Source organism: Malurus melanocephalus, unplaced genomic scaffold, assembly GCF_030028575.1.
Source record: "Malurus melanocephalus ecotype Western Australia unplaced genomic scaffold, MMel_1.1 scaffold_56, whole genome shotgun sequence".
In the NCBI taxonomy this organism is placed as follows: domain Eukaryota; kingdom Metazoa; phylum Chordata; class Aves; order Passeriformes; family Maluridae; genus Malurus; species Malurus melanocephalus.
The window spans coordinates 1446353-1463054 of record NW_026623288.1 but is presented as its reverse complement, the minus strand read 5'-3'; the positions used below and the strand labels follow the sequence as shown (position 1 = coordinate 1463054).

The following is a 16702-nucleotide window of genomic DNA, read 5'->3' as shown; positions in this document are numbered from 1 at the left end:
ACGAGAATTAACTTAAGACTTCACATGCTAAGTGCAAAAACTATCCTAGAACTGCAGATCCTGATATAATACACAGTGCACTATGAAAACAAGGTAGAAGAAAAAAACAACCAGAAAGGTATGTAWGCACTTCTTGCAGCTGATCATAGCAGGATAGACCTGCTAGGCCACAGAGTAGTAAAATTCCTTCTGTGCAAGTCTTAGCTGCCGGGAAGGAACAAAGGTAAGAACAGCAGCCCAGCAGAGAGGGAGCCAGACAGCAGCACCGAACCTTTAAAAAGGTCAGAGAAGATGGATGAAGGCCCCGAACAAGCAGTAATTAGCTCCTCCTGAACTTAACTTATGTGGTAAGGAGAGGTCTAAGGACACAGCTGGAGTAGCTGAAAGACTGAAGCATGAGAATGGCAAAGTCACAGCTGTTCAACAGCAAAATAAAATCACACTCACAAATGCCATCTGAGAAATGAAAAAAGCTTTCACAAGACCCAGAGATATCACTCAATTTACAGAACTCYGCATAGGTCTCCAAGGCAATTAACTCCAATTAACATCCATGTATATTAATAAAAATAAAAAAGCAAGCAAGTTTTAAAATTTAGATATCAAGCATTAGTACTGAATTTACATGCAGTAAACATACTACCAGTTACAAGCTCTAAATAAGCCTTTTCACCCTCATAGTGGKATATAAAAATAGTACTCCATCAAAATTGTTGTTCACATAGCTTCCTCACAAACCAATGCATAAAACTCTTAATACCTAAAACATAATTAAGGGAATAAATCTGGCATTTTATGACTACAAAAAAATCTGATCCGAAAGGATACCTTACCCTTTTAGGCCTAACAATGTCCTTAGGTTTCKCTGTACCATATACAAATACATATCTCTTCCTTCCAAGCAAAGTAATTGTACAATGATTATAGACTACCAAGATATATTTGGCCGCAAGGCAGGCTTAATCATTCTGTACATTACAGTATTTCTGTATYTAATTCTGTATTGCAGCCCAACCTGAATACACACATTTTAGAACTGCAATCACAGTAAGTCCCCTCAAGCCCTCCAAAAGAATATTTAATGGAGAAAACTGAAGTTGTTTCGATTGGTATGTTAAACACTGTATAGTAAAAACTTAGAATTTTAACAAAACCAACGTATCTTCACCTGACTTCCCCAAGAATCAATATCCTTAATTTAAATAGAAGGGAAAACATCAATTTGCAGAGAAAAAGACAACTGTCCAACAGTATTTCCAGAAGCAGATACCAAAATATTTTCATGTCCTCCAATAACTCTGAAGAAAATGAAGTGCTCATCAAGCAATTCACTTTATATCATCAAGCATTTCACTTTACATACAAGGCACAACCTTGGAGCAACACATGTAGGAACTTCCAGCTGAAGAAATCTCCAAGTATTTGCTGGACTGCAATATTTACAACCCTCAAGAACTAGCATAAAATTATGCTGTTAAATGTTTCCCCTTTACCAAAATAATGTTCTTGTTCACAATGACAGCTAATATTTGCAGGGGAGAGAAGACAAAGAAGTGCCCTGGCTGCCTATTTAAACCACATCTCTCACCAATTAACACATCAGGGTTCATGCACTATGACAGGGTTCATTCCCTATCCTAAAGCAACGAATACTAATTTTAATAGTTACCATTCCCAAAATCTACATTAAAATAATAGAMTAAATAAATATTATTTATTACTTACTAATAAATTACATGGTTTAAAACATGTGCATCTCCTGAACAGTGGTGTAATGTAAACTAAGTATGACCACATGGGTGTGTGCTGGAACAAACAAAACCAACCAAAAACATTTAAACTGTCCAGGTCAAAATACCATTTGATGTTTTCTATATCACACAGTCTCTGATGTGCAATGACATACTACTTGTCAGCCATTCTCATCTAGGCAACCTAATGGCAAAACCCAACCATTCAACACTTCTGATGCGATTTTGTTGTTTTCTGGAGTAAAAGGTTAACGGGGGAGAGGGGGCATGGGGGGAGAATTAATATAAAGCATTTACAGACTGAMTGTTAACTAGAAAAAAGACAGAACTTATATCTTCCTCAGGACAATTAAGAAAACACATTTTGTATAAAAATTCATTTTGTAAAAATTCATCAACATTTCTTAGTCAGCAAGACTAAGAAGGAGACAGAATTCATASCAGAACAATGAACAAAGGAAAAACACCACATGGAACGAGACCACAAAAATTAAACAGACTGGAGACAGAGCTTTAATGATGAGAAAAAAAAATAAAATCAGAGATGAGAAGGGAAAGACTATGTAGTGACCATGTTTAAATATTCAGCMCTAATGGCTGATAATCATATTCTGTAAGCAGCAGGATGTGAGGTGTGATGTTGCAAATGCAGTAAATCCCCAAGGAAACAATACGTCTTCAAGATATTCCCTTGAAACTGCTTGTGGTTGATTGAAACAGCATCAATAACACCAATGCACACATAGGTACCAATCCCCCCCAACTGCCAGGGAGAGAACAAAAAGTGAAAGAGCACATGACTTGGTTAACCTTATCAGCTCAAAGCCACAAATATCAAGCCAGCACCACTACAGCACTCTAGTCTGCTCATTCACATGAAAGGAGGGATACATGACCGTTTTGTCATCAGTGAAGAGAACTTACTAGTAAAACCTTTTGTACAGCCCCAACTGGAAAAACTCTCCTCTTTCACAGGAAATATTGATATTTGATAATTCTTAATACAGACATAAAATCACTCATGAAGAGTAGAATTCTAAGAAAATTTGATAAAATTATAATTTATTCATTTCTAGTCMTGTAAAACAAACCTTTCACAAACTTCTGTAAGTCACACCAGACACAGATTACGTGTGTTCCAATGAAACAGTTTGAAACCAGAAATAAAAATTAACGCAAAATGCCCAAAGAAAACTGTAAACCTGGGGAAAAAAGTATTCCTCTTCCCAATCTTCCCTCATTCATTTTATAGCAGACAATTTTTTTGCTATGGCTGCTTCAGTGGTGACTGTATTTTCATATGAGGAGCAAGAAAAAAGACATTATGAAATGGACAGTATCTACCCACCATATTATTTAGTCTTTATTAAGTAAAATGAGTACTACTAGCTTTTCTGCAGTATCTTTTGCCTTTATTTTAGTTAAGCTCTCAATTAAGAGGTTTAGTAGTCTAGTAATTCTTCCGAGATATTAAAAAGTTCAACAATAATATTTCATTCTGTACTCCATAAAGCAATACAAGTAGATAATGCATACAAGTATGCCCACCTGTAGTGTCAACATACACAGTCCACAAGGAACAACAYTCAGGGCAGCAATAACCCAGTCCTGAGTTACTCCATGGCATTTTCAGAACAATACCCATCTCATTCCAAAGTAAAGCCACCAAAGAGTCTGAACAGACTAATCTTCCTCAACTTCACTTGGAGTATAATCTATTCCCAGATTTGTGGCTCCAGAGAATCACTTAAATAGAAGTAACACCATGTTACCAAATAGAAGCAATCCCATGTTTCTAAGGCTCTTGACTACTGCARGGTACACAAGTCCCAATGTATGACYTGCAAAACAAAATCTTCAATTCTAAACATCATTGTTAAGTCTWTTGTGCAGAAACTACCAAATCTAAAAACTGGATATACATTTTAAACCATTGTGCTCTCCAGCAGTTACAGGGTTTTACACCCCYATTACTGAATATTTAGAATATAAAGTATCTTACACATTATACAAAATGCAATCTACAACTTAAGCACTTCCACCATTTTCACTTACTTTCCTATTTCACAATCTTTGCCTTTTCTACACCTTCTCAAAGTGGCATTTACCTATAGAAAAGGAAGCTGCTCAATAACAAGTAGGCCAAATTCTAGTAATTTCAAATTGTATTCCATTATTCCTTTCACTTATCAACTAAGAGGACATTTACACCAATTTTTGAAGCGATTGCATCAAATATCCTCTTTTGCTAAATAATGAATGAAATAACTATACAAACAATAAYTATAGCAGTTTCATAAAACAATAAAATAGATGGACTGCCACAGGAGAAAGAGCAATCCCACTGCCCCCTTYGTGCATTTACTTCTGGCCATACTTCACAGTCAAGGGCACTTGTCAGACCCTTTGTTGAGCAACAATCTATTAATTTCTTTTCAAATGAATTAGCTTTCCAACAGTTTAATAAGCTGAGCTGGCACAACAAAAGAGTCCTGTGGCTGGTGCAAAACTGCTCTTTTGAAAATCAGTGAGACAYTATGGCAGACACGATCAACCGTCAAATTCCATCAAAAGCAAACAGARATGTCCCTACTGTTTTGGTAGCTACAACTGCTTTAGAAGTTGCCATAGACTGCTCCAAATCCAGCCTACCCTCTCTGGCTATGGCACTATGAGGAACACTTAGTACAGCACCCAAGTGCCTGTATCAAATGTTATCTAGCCAGCTATGAAACGGCAAAGACTGGCCCCACGTGCCATTTTTYCCACAGTAATGAAAATTCTTAACTCACTCTGGTTTGTGCTGTCTGAATAAATTCAACGTCTTGACAAGCCAATAGTTGACTACCTTTGCCTAAAGCCTACATAACATGGCAATAAAAGCAGCAGAGATGTGACAGAAATAGAAAAATGTTAAATTCYTGGTGAAAAATGAACCAGTAGCACATTTCACCAAGTACAACCAAGAGTGGTCCCATTTAGGTTCTCTAATCCATTACTAYTACAATATTACTTCAACACATCAGACATGATTACAATCTACCATTCCCTCATGCAAAGCCAGAGCTAGCTTTATTTCAACACAGACAGCACTCACAACTGACTAATTCAATGCTCCAAGAGTAKGTAATGAGAACTAACTCTATTTCTAATTATTTTCTTTATTGATCTGTATAGCTTCTACAAATCATGCTATTACCAGAAAACAAATGAAAAAAAAATACATTAATTTAGGAAAATTCTTTTTGAACTCTCTATTAAAAGCTTAAGACCAAGAAGCCCAATTCACCACTTCATCTTCCTCAGCATTCTTTGAGTRTCTCCAAGATGGTACCCAATGCCACAGAAGAGTATCCAGGCCAGTTCTGGTGCTGAAAATGAGCTGGTTTAGCAGATTACCACACCTATACTAAGGACACTGATCTCAATACTTCTTCCTATTAATCCACGCTGTTTCCAGCATTTAACTCTCTATATAAACCTCTTCTTGCAAACTTTCATATTTAACTTCCAAAGCAAAATCTGGAATGACAAAATCTTAATACTTAAGCCAGAACTGCTGAAGCCACACTTTAGAAGGATGCTTAATACGAAAACATATCCAATCCAAATTGCAAAGACACACATTTATAAATTCATGCAAATTACAGTTGTAAGCTACATGAAGAAAACTATTTTACTATCTATTCAAAATAAAAAGAAGCTGTAGAAAATCTGGCTAATAGAATGCAAAACAAACTATCTGCAAAAACTGCCAGTCAAAAGGGACATTTTTATTAATTATAAATCTGTTTGAAATCCATATGCTGATTTTTCAGAGACTGCTGCAGCCAAGTACTTCTATGAACACACTTGTCATTTAGAGCTGATCAACAGCATCAACAAAAAACAATGTAACAGTAATTTTCAAAGTAAAGTGTGGGACACTAATAAAAACATCTACAGCTGCTTTGGTTTTGGTGCTGCAAGAACCTGACAGTAATTAAAACTTAACAGCTTAATGAATTGTCATAGCAGTTCTATTTAATAAAGATCAGTTAACTGACAATGCCAAAACAAAAGTACGGCAAACCATAGTAACTTCTACAAGAATTTTCAACCTAACTCTACAATGTAAAATGAATGACAGTCCTTAAGCAGCAAGCTCAGAATGAACATTATTCTCACAGCATTACTTGTTATGAATATGCTATGGGTCCCCAGCCTGGAAAGAAATAAACCTTAATAYTGGAGAAACAAAAACCAACACAGAAAAGCTTGAAATACCACACACCAAATGAACACAATGCAATTCCTTCCMGCAGTCAGCATCCTACAACGCAGAGACCTCCTGAAGAGTAGCACTGCACTCCATTCGTAACTTTCTTCTACACCACATGAAGCCAGAAGGGTACAGTGACAAAAACCAGTTTGTTAATGAGATTATAAAGATTATTYTTACTATTTTAGTTACAGCATTTTGTTCTTTTGACATCAAGAAAAACAGGAGTCATAACTGCCTGTTACTGATTTATACTGACAGAAATTAGGCTCAAATGTTAAAGATTAGTTAGTATCTGCAGAAGAGTTTGAACATACGAAATGCTATGTAAGTAGCAAGTATTAAGTCTTCCCACACACTCATTCTGGCATGCTTCCAAGCAGGGAAGTCCCACAGAAACATTTCAACAGCAGTAAGGAGAAACAGAGAGCTCAGGCAACTGCAGCTATATTCACAACAATCCTTCTAAGGAGCACCTGCAAAACTGGGAAGAACCAATGCCCACTGCCTGCTACAAATTCCAACACCAAAAAAGAAACTCCTGTTCCAGCACRGCTTATATAAATGCATACTGAACAACCCACATCTCTGTAATCCTCTGTATAACCTAAAATGATCTGCAGAACTCAAAAAAAATCTTGTAAATATGACTTGCTTGTTGCCTAGTATTCCTGACCAGACTACAACTTCACAAAGCAAAATCACAGCCTACAGTGTAGCTGACAGTTTGATTTTCATATAGAGTCTTATTTTCAATAAATCAGAGCTCTGCCTAGAGCAGACAAGTTTCCCAGATTTAAAATCTAAAATGGCAGGGAATTAGGCAATGAAATACAACTTAAGAGTTTCGGCTCATTCAACAGCAGAGCTCTTCCCAAACATCTACAGAAAGTCAGCATCTTCTTAGTTAGTATCCCATGTTGCAAAAAGCACTCTGCAAGCTTTTTTCCAAGAGTGGAAGACAACAAAATGGTCTGAATYGAACAAAAAGTGAGGTAAAGAAAAGCACATGACATGTTCAGGCATTTTCTCAGTACCTCTGAAGGACATTAATATTTTATTAGAATAAAAAAGAGTATGTCTGATTTAATTACTCAGAGGTAAAACCCATAGCCTCAGCATGCCCCAAAAATCTCTGAAAAGTAGGAGAGATGGGACTCGGGCTCACTGCACAGCATTGTCCATATTCTGTGAACAGGCCAAAGCCAGACCTCACGTATAGAACTGGCACTGCAGCTTCCAGAAACCACAGAAAACACAAGAGTGCAAAGGCTCATAATAAGATCTAACCACAACAGGCTGGTAAGCATCCAGCTGAAGAAGGAGGTCTAGAGGGTTTTTACAACAGCATCTGATTACCCATGCCAAGGCTGAAAGAAGAATCTTCTGTAGCTCTTCCTAAAACCTTCTCTTACTCCTTCCATCTTATTCCCAGTAACACCTGCACAACTTCTAACCAGCACACAGACTGAAACCAGAGAAAAATGTACATCATCTTTGTGCCTGCATAAATTAATGCAAATCAAGTACGGTCCTGAATTTCCTTGCGGAGCTCTAATTGATCTATGACAGACTTTGTAACATTTCAGGGGGAAAAAAAAGATAAAACAGAGATCACTACARAGATTAGAGGACTACTTTAGGATTTGGCATGTCAGCCTAATGGTTTTTATGAGTAAGACCAGCAAAAAGTAGTAGATGACAGCAGGAATAAAGTTTTCTTTTCCTGGCCCTACAGTAGACACTGCTACTAGTGTTGGACCAGGTAACTAATACCACGCTTCAACTACTGAAATACTGAATATTTCTGTATTCTCACTGGCCAAAAGCTCCCATATCCTCTTCCATGCAGTAGCAGCACACATTTGACTACACAGGAATTTAACCCACAGAAAACTACTCTTCTTTACAGTTTAGCTCCTTAAAACAATTCACCTGTGGGGTTCAAGTGGTCAGAAAACACAGGCACACAAGGTTAACACGAAAACATGTGGTCAGGACATAGAGATCCAACCACCCTACCAGAAGCACCTACCCAAAGAACTGCCTACGACTGGGAAGGCTCATCTTCAGTAGTTTGAAGTGAACAAGTACGGAAAGAAGAACGCTATGAATGAGAGGAAACTCTGCATTGAAGTTATGCTGTAAAATGACTTAGTTACATAACTGCCTGATTCTGTTCTTTCACATTAGTGAAGTAACTAGTTGCTCCACCAGCTACCCTCACATAAAAAAATTACATTTTCAACAGATTGCTAGTTTGATTCCTCCCCTCCAAATCCTGCTCAAAGAGCCTTTAATGTTTGATAGTCAGGAATTGAAAGATTAAACATTCAAGACAAACATTCGCACCTTCCACATCTGGTAATGTATTCCAAGATTAAGTTTTTGCATTAAAGCAATTACTTATACAGCATGTATCCAATAACTCAATGCCAACGCATTACACAACAGACAGAAAAGAGAAGATGACACAACTGGACATACAACATATTTTCGAAACACTCTAGCACTCAACACCATATTCTTACACTTGCCTACATTTCCTTTCTTTCTTGCTATTTTTTCCTTCATCACAGGGATCCCATTTCATCTCCTAGGGTGCTTATTTCTTATATACTAACAAATAGTGCTTATTATAAAAGAACGGAAGAACTTCAGTAGGTTTCTTAAATCCCCAAGCTACCAGGAACACTGAGTCAGTCTTGCATCCAAAAGAATCATTAGAATTTTTCCATGCTTCCCTTCACTGGAGATAGGGGAAGACTAAGCCCATTTGTAGGATTATGCAAGAATGCATAAATCCTCTCTTGTAAACAAAACTTCCCTAACCAGTTTTGAATGCAAGGTATGCTTTGCATAGTTTACAGCCCCTTGGCACAAAAAGGAAACCCTTGAGAATTCAATTTTACAGAGATTGTTACTGCATTTGGGGGTGAATAGGAAGAATCTTAATGAGTGGCCAACTGYATATGAAGAAGATGACTTTCTATATTTTCTTCTATCTGATGCAATTGAACTGGAAGTGTCTAAAAATGTTTTTGACATTTTTATAGCATACTGAGGTAAACAATCTGTGTCTTGCCACCTTCGAAAATTTCTGCTTAGCACCAACTACCACTCTGAGATACAGTCATACTCTAAGTACACAAGTTTATTAACTTTCATAAAACCATTRCATTGCTGAATAGAAATTGAGCAGTATAACAGAGACAATGCAATGCAGCAAGACAAATAAAATTCATAAAGGCTGATTTTTCTGATTATATTTYAACTGTCAAGCCACAGCTTGTCTGTGTAAAAAATCTGGCTTATTTCATAGCASAGTGGTTATACAGCATACACACATCACTGYATCAGCAATACTTCTTAATTAAYWTTTTTTTAATTAATCTAATACTAATATATATCAGTTTTGAAAATACAGCTTAGCAAAACAAGTTGAATGGAAGCACACTTAATGAAACAAAAACACCTAAACACACAATATTGAAAACAGAAATGTAATTCAGTAGGGAAAAAAACCCAAACATTTTCYACTGTCAYTGATGAATCTGCCTTGTTAAACCATTGCTACATTTCCTAAATCAACATGCAAAAGCCAGTTTCCCTTTTYCTTTAGCCAACTGTTTATTAGGCAAGYAACAACAGACCTATACCACAGATCCAAGAGAGATATTTGTGCAGCCTTCCTTTCTGGTTACCACAGTTTCAAATGAACTGTGGATTTCTAGAAATAATACTTCYAGAAAGAATGAAAATACCACTGCTTAAATATGAAAACTGCAAAAAGAATAATTTTGATTAGCATATGAATGACACTTAAGCGAACAGGTAAATGCTTAGGAAAGGAAGTTTTATTTGCAAGACTTTGTCAATAGTGAAGCTTGAGCAKGGACAGAAGGAAAAGGATAAATACTGCAAAACGAGAGGGAAGAGGAAAATAGGTACCAAAAAGTCATTCAGTAGGCATTCACCTCTCTCTTTTTAAAATTCCCAACATCACCAGCTCTAAACCAGGACATTTTGGTCCCATGCCCTCAACATTAAGGGATACTTTACAATATTATACTGGGAGATGGAAAAATATRAACCTTCACAGGAAYTTAAGATGACTTAAGGATCTGAAATAAAAAAGGGCATTCCAACAGGGACAGCCTAGTAGACTGCCAAAGAGATTGTGGACACTTCATCTTCTRAGACATTCAAACCTTGACTGGACAAGTGGCCTTACAGGACAAGATGTAATGAGAAGGCTGGATGAGACCTCCAGGGGTCCTTTCCCACCTATGCARTTCTGTGACCAAGAACACTAATAATTATTTCATTGTGGCATCATTTCTAGAAAGCAACTGCACGCTCATAACGCAAAGCTTCATTTCATGTGGTGTTAAAAGAAAGTGTTTTGGATACAATTGTTCAAACAGTACATAAGAAACAATAAAAATAAAATACTATAGAGACATATACCAAACTGGAACTTTCCTGAAAGAATATTGTTCCCATCCCAAAATAGTACAAAATACCCTGGTTTTACAAACTGTTATATTATTAATCCTAAATTATTAATATGATAGCCTTTCCTTSTCAAATATATTTTTAGGGTAAAGAATACAATTTAAATATAATATATCAATTCTTTTCCCTATTTCTCTACCACAAGCACAGTTCTGCCATATATAGACTGCAGCCACTGGTCATTCTTGTTTTGGAAAGAAAAAAAAAAAAAAAAAAAAACTTGATCAAACTTGATCAAGTTTTGCCAGTTTCCTCCCTTGGAAAAAAATATCACACTTAGTCAGTTCTCTGTTTCTAAGAAAATCGGAAGTGAAATGGCCAATGGTCACCTTCAAATTGAAAACCAGACACCTCAAATGCAWGCATAAATTACAAGGCTGTGTTCTTGACATTTACTACTTACATTGGGGTTTTTTTGTAACTTCAGTAATCTAGATATTCAATTATCCACAGCACAYTAATAAAAGTAACACAAGAAAAAATACAGACCTTCAATATTCACATCACTACTCCATACAAACTCTCCTTACAGGAAGATTACACTCAGACCAAAAAAAATCAGCCAAATATATCACTTGCTTATTATCTGCTTAGTAAGACTTGATATGGTCCAAATTTTCAGTTGATCCTTCTTTAAAGAACGAACTGAGAGTTCTACCTAAAGGAATAACAGGTAATAGCACGAAAGACTAAAAAAACCTTAGCTTGAACCTTAGCTTTTTTTAATTTGTACACGAAGTAGAAGTCAATGTTCTTTCCAGATATGATGCTACAAGGAAGGTCTYAAAACTTAGGCTGAAATCCTATGTTCAGTAAAAAACTGCAATTCAGCCATAATCAAGAATGCCAATCAAAAATGCCCACCTCTTTCCAGTCAGTTCAYATGGATTAAGCAATAGGAAAATAACTTCATTAAGTCCTCTTAGCCAAGTGACCACACAAAGCACAACACACACCTTCCCAGGAAGCACCAAACAAGCGTTCACCATGTGATGTCTGCACTCTCTGGGAGTGAGGTACCACTGGAGAAGGGAAGGGAGCCCACAGGTAAGGTCAGGTGTCTTGCATGTCACCCAAAGCTCATTCACTCACACGCCACAAGCTAAGCAGCATTTCACCAAACCTTTGCRACAACTCCAAAGCCAGTTCTGGAATGTAATCCCAACACTAATTAAAATATGCATACCTAAGGTTTGTTGTTACTTTTTAAAGTGATCAGTAGTTTTGTCTCTTTCAAAATGTCAGTGTATTCAATTTCACTGTTTTGTTAATAGGAAACACTGAAATTTCAGCTACAATTTTTACGAATTGAAACCACTGCAGAGATATGCATTATATGAGACCTTTTTCAAAACACAAGCAGAAGTCATCAGCTTGCTCTAGCAACCTTTGAACAGTGGCAACAGATGTAAAAATGCTTTCCTCTCCAGAGCTACACAGAAGTGACAAAAAAACTGCTGTAGAAAGCAAACTGATTTCTAGTGTCATACATATTCATATTCTCTTGCTCTAATAAAATAACTAACCTTTACTGAAATGGAGTACAGAAAAGTAAAAYCCATAGAGTTGTGTAAGGGCAGGACTAATATGCCATTAGGTTCAGAACCATAAGAAAATAAACCATTCACCTACCTACCAAAAAAAAAAAATTGACAAAAACTCCAAAACCAACCAACACATGTTCTCAGATACTTTTTTGGGTAGGTATTGTGATCAGCTTCTCAATCACAGATCACAAACCACCCTGCTATATATGCCAATCTTCTTACATTTACTCCCTCTTCTGATCATGTTCTTTTATAAAAATAAGCCTTCCAAAGGCAGAAATCACTGCTAGCTACACAATCAAAAAAATGTGCAGAAAAGACAACAATAAAGTATATACCTGGACAAAGCAGCTACCCTGACAACTAATTTAATTTCCCTCTGAAGCCACAATAAGATCAGAAGTATATAGTCCTGCATGTCTTTCATTTCTGACTTAAACTGGCATAAAGTAGTTTAAATACAGGCTAGTCTGAYGCTCCTCCATGCAAATCTGTAGCCAGTAAAGGCTAGGAAAAGCCAACTGCCACATGAAAAACAGGGTACCCTGATGGATTAAATTTTCCCACATTCCTATCTCCAAAATTGGGTGCCAGATCTCAGAAAATGTTTGTGAAAGAAAAGTTTCACTTTCCCTTCTTCTCTAACCAAGATCTTGTAGATCTAGGAGACTTAAAAAGTTGAACACTTGGGAATTAAAAGATATTAAAAACCGAGTATTCTGTGAAATAATGTAATGGCATAACACATCAAATCTAGGATTCTGATCTAGTCTMAGTGATCTCACCCATCAAATGACAGGACCAAGACAAAAATAACAAAGTTTATGTATTGATACCTGAACAGTGAAACATCCTTCTCAAGACAAAAGCTGGTCAGGTAACAGCCCCTCAAGCTTCTCAACTTCAACAAATCAACACCAGTTCTACAACTGTCGGTGATCTAAATGAGGGTCACCTTCAGACATTTCTCTTAACTTTGTTATTTGTTCTTACAAAAAGAACCTCCAACTCCAACTTCATCAGATTTTTAAGAACTTCAAGATGAGAACACCTAAGGAAATTAAGTTCTAGTTAGAACAACAAATGATTAAACTGCAATTTTAAACTTATTCTCTCAAAAYAAGATTTTGGTATAGCACTCTTAAGTAAATACCTGACCCTGTCAAAAGTCACATCAGATTTCAAGGTTTCCCCTTAAACCACATAGATACAGAAAACAGATTTTTCTTTCTAATATAAAAAGCCAACTGAAATCACTGGMCTAATCTTCAAACACGAAACCTGTTCACTGAATGGAAGAGCTTAACCGGTTTACTCTTCAAAGCAGTCTTTCAGACTGAACAAACGCTCGCCCGAGAGCTCCAGCTCTGCAGATGTGACACTGCCAAGGCGACCGAAGGCGCTCCCCAGCCCTTAGCTTGGCCCCRGTCCCTGTCCAGGCTCCCCCGCAGCCGCGGCCCCGCCGCCGGGGCGCCCCCTGGGGACCGGGGGGGGCCGCTGCACGGGCCGCCCGCACCGAGACGCTGCCGGCAGCGGGGCTCGGCCCATCCCGTGCTGCCGGGAGAGGCTCCACGCTCTCAACCTGCGGCCCGTTCAGTTCCAACTGCGCGAAGTCAACAGGACACAAGGGTTAGGAGGCACACGGAGACCCAGAGCAGCTCACACCGCAGGACTACAATGCAGAGGAGTTGTGGGACCATGAAGAATTCCCATTTTTACTTACCTTTTGAATTTAAAGGGCGAGTTCTTCTAAAATGCTGGATGGCATTGAATCTAAACCATGGCCATAAGCTTATATGTCACCATGTAAGTTTTTGTGATGCACATGGAAAACAGCTCTTCCCATTCCTCCACAGATTTGCKGTGTACAATCTTTTTTCTCCAACCTACAACTCCAATTCCCTGCTCACTCCAGTTTCCCATGGACTAGGTTATCACTCTCTTCTTCTTTGTCAATGATTCTCATATAAGATGAAGTTTTCAGAATATGCATGTTTTAAGTGATACTGAGAAAGAGAGCAAACCATTTATTTAAGAGTATTAAACTSGTATGTTGATGGCTGCTATCAATCACTTCTTTTTTCTATGAAAAAAAACAAGTACTGAACCAGATGAAGCTCTTGGAAATTCTCACATCTCCCTGACAGAGACCAACTCAACAACATATTCCTAATTGCACACATCAAAAAAAAAAAAAACCCAAACCCACAAACAAACAAAACTCACCACCAAAACTCAACCATTTGGGTACAGAATCATAATAGTGCAAAGAAGTACAATTTTGGAAATTCCCACCTACAATATTCTCCTAAGTTTTCAAATTAATCAGAGAAGAAATGGACACTGTGGGCAGAGATCACATTGAGTTCAAAACCTAGTCTCATCTGACAAAACACAGCATTCCAGTACCACAATCAACTAGCACAAGCAATAAGGAAAAATATTTGCTTATTCTGGGGGATTCATTTGGTAAAAAAAAAAAAGCAACCAAAGTATTTCAGGTTTCTGTAAAACATACAACCTGTTTTTGCTGGCATACAAGTTTCAGAAAAGCTCATCTCTCCTAAAATACTTGCCTGCAGCAAAACAACTGAGACAGTGAGACCACAAATGAAAATGACAAACGAGGATTCTGGAATCATTCTAAATTTGAACCATAAGTGACAAAGAGCAATCTAATTTTAAAAAGTTCATAAAGCTCTGATGTGCCAACATCATTTCATGACTTAACTAAGTCTAACACAGTTGCTCCCACCACCAAGAGCAGGAACTTTCAAGTGGTTTGTTGCCTGCAGCTATTTTCTACAGGAGACTGCAGTAGCATGTAATATTCAAGAGAAGCTGTCTACATTACTTTTTTTTTTTTAAGTTCAGTTGCTGTTGGTAAGTTATACTGAGACAAAATAAACCAAGAGAGTATTTAACTGACAATTCTATTTACACTCCAACTRGAAATTATTTCACTCCAAACATTGAAAGACTTGAACACGTAAAGTTCAAATGTGATATATTTATGGGATTTGAGTTAGAGTAACAACCAGCTAACTGAATACTCCAATTTATCAAATGAGAGCTATTCAAATAACATAATGCATTTTTAAACTAAGTATTTTAATAATCTATGAACAACCAATTTTTTGTCATTTCACAGAACCCAATTTCTTTGAAATATATTCAAATATCACAGAATCCTTGGTTTGAACCAACTCACTCAAATTCAGTTTTCAGTTGTGAAACATGAAAACTTTATAAAAAGTAGAGCTGCATATAAATTTTAACTAAACTTCTTAAACGTAAGTTTAACAAATCCTTACACTGCTTGTTGACWTTATTCAGCATTATCTTCCTGAAACTATAAATGCATGAAAAAGCTCCAAAATTGTAACTCTGGCCCAAGTGCATAACTTGTGTTTATCTGAAGAGTAGGAAGTATCACAGAAAAACTGGTCTGTCCTATTCCCTGGTCCCATGCCTGTGGGATTTTTGTGGGGGTTTTTTGATCATTTGATTTTAAAATTAAGCAACAGCCAACCTTAAGTTCACCACAGCTAACTTAACACAAACATCAGCAACAGAAATTCAGGGGGTTTGTCTCACAGGATGCACAAAGACCACCTGCAGACAACATYATAAAATGTCACTGGTTTTGTCAAGAAGTACCAATATGAGCCTCACATGTTACAGATCAAGACCTATTTGTCAGAGATGGGATTCAATTAATATTTTTCTCCTTTGYATAACATCGAAGATTTTTTATACTTTGATTAATTAATCAGAACAGTGTGGGGATTCCAGCCCATTCACCTTCAGGGCTTTCAGCAGCAAAAAGATGCATGTTTATGCTAAAAGCATGGCAGCTCTCATACCATGTTCCATTTAGCAATGAAGCTGTTATCATGGCTATAAAGGAAAACAAACTATGTTACCCAATAAAGAGCTCCATACTACATCTGTGGTATTGAGTCTGTGACKGATCATCAGGAAAACTGATCCACAAAACTATGACTTRAGTATAATGAGCAAATGATACCAAGACAGGCAGAGATTAATGACTGTCAGTTGCACAATCATTCGTGGTATTTATTTACCTGCACACAGATCAGCCAGCCTGCGCATGGCTAAGCTTTGGAAAAGTTCAATACCAGATAAATACTCCAGGAATAATAGTAAATAATTGTTGATTTAAGGAAAAGAGACTGTGAAAAAAGGGAAAAGTTGTTTCGAATGGCCAAGCACTACAGACGCGAAAGAAACTATCAATCACAAATCGAAACTGAACTGCCAAGAGTTAACAGGGAGACGTATGCTTGGACAACACCTCGCAGTAGGAAACGCTAGGAACTCTCATTTCTGGTCATTTAAAACAGGATTCAACAAAACTCCAAGAGAGCATAAGAGCGGCTGTGCAACGGCTTCCAGGGAAGCGGTCCAAAAGGCGTTTTCCTCCGGTTCCGTTGCAGCAGCCCCGGAGCCGTGCCCGCGGGGCGCCGAGCRGAGCCCGGGCAGTGGCGGCCGCGCTCGCCCCGATTCCCGCGGAGGGGCCCGGAGGAAGCGGCCGCCTCCCGCGCGGCGGCGGCCAATGGGCGGCGGGCGCGGCCGGGCGCGCCACATTGGAACGCGGGGGC

At 37.7% G+C, this 16702-nt stretch overlaps 1 protein-coding gene across 4 annotated transcripts in view; it reads right to left on the bottom strand.

The window, feature by feature from the left end:
* Window positions 1-16702, bottom strand: part of STAG2 (STAG2 cohesin complex component) — a 70137-nt gene that overhangs the window by 51049 nt on the left and 2386 nt on the right. The gene's annotated exons all lie outside the window — the stretch shown is intronic.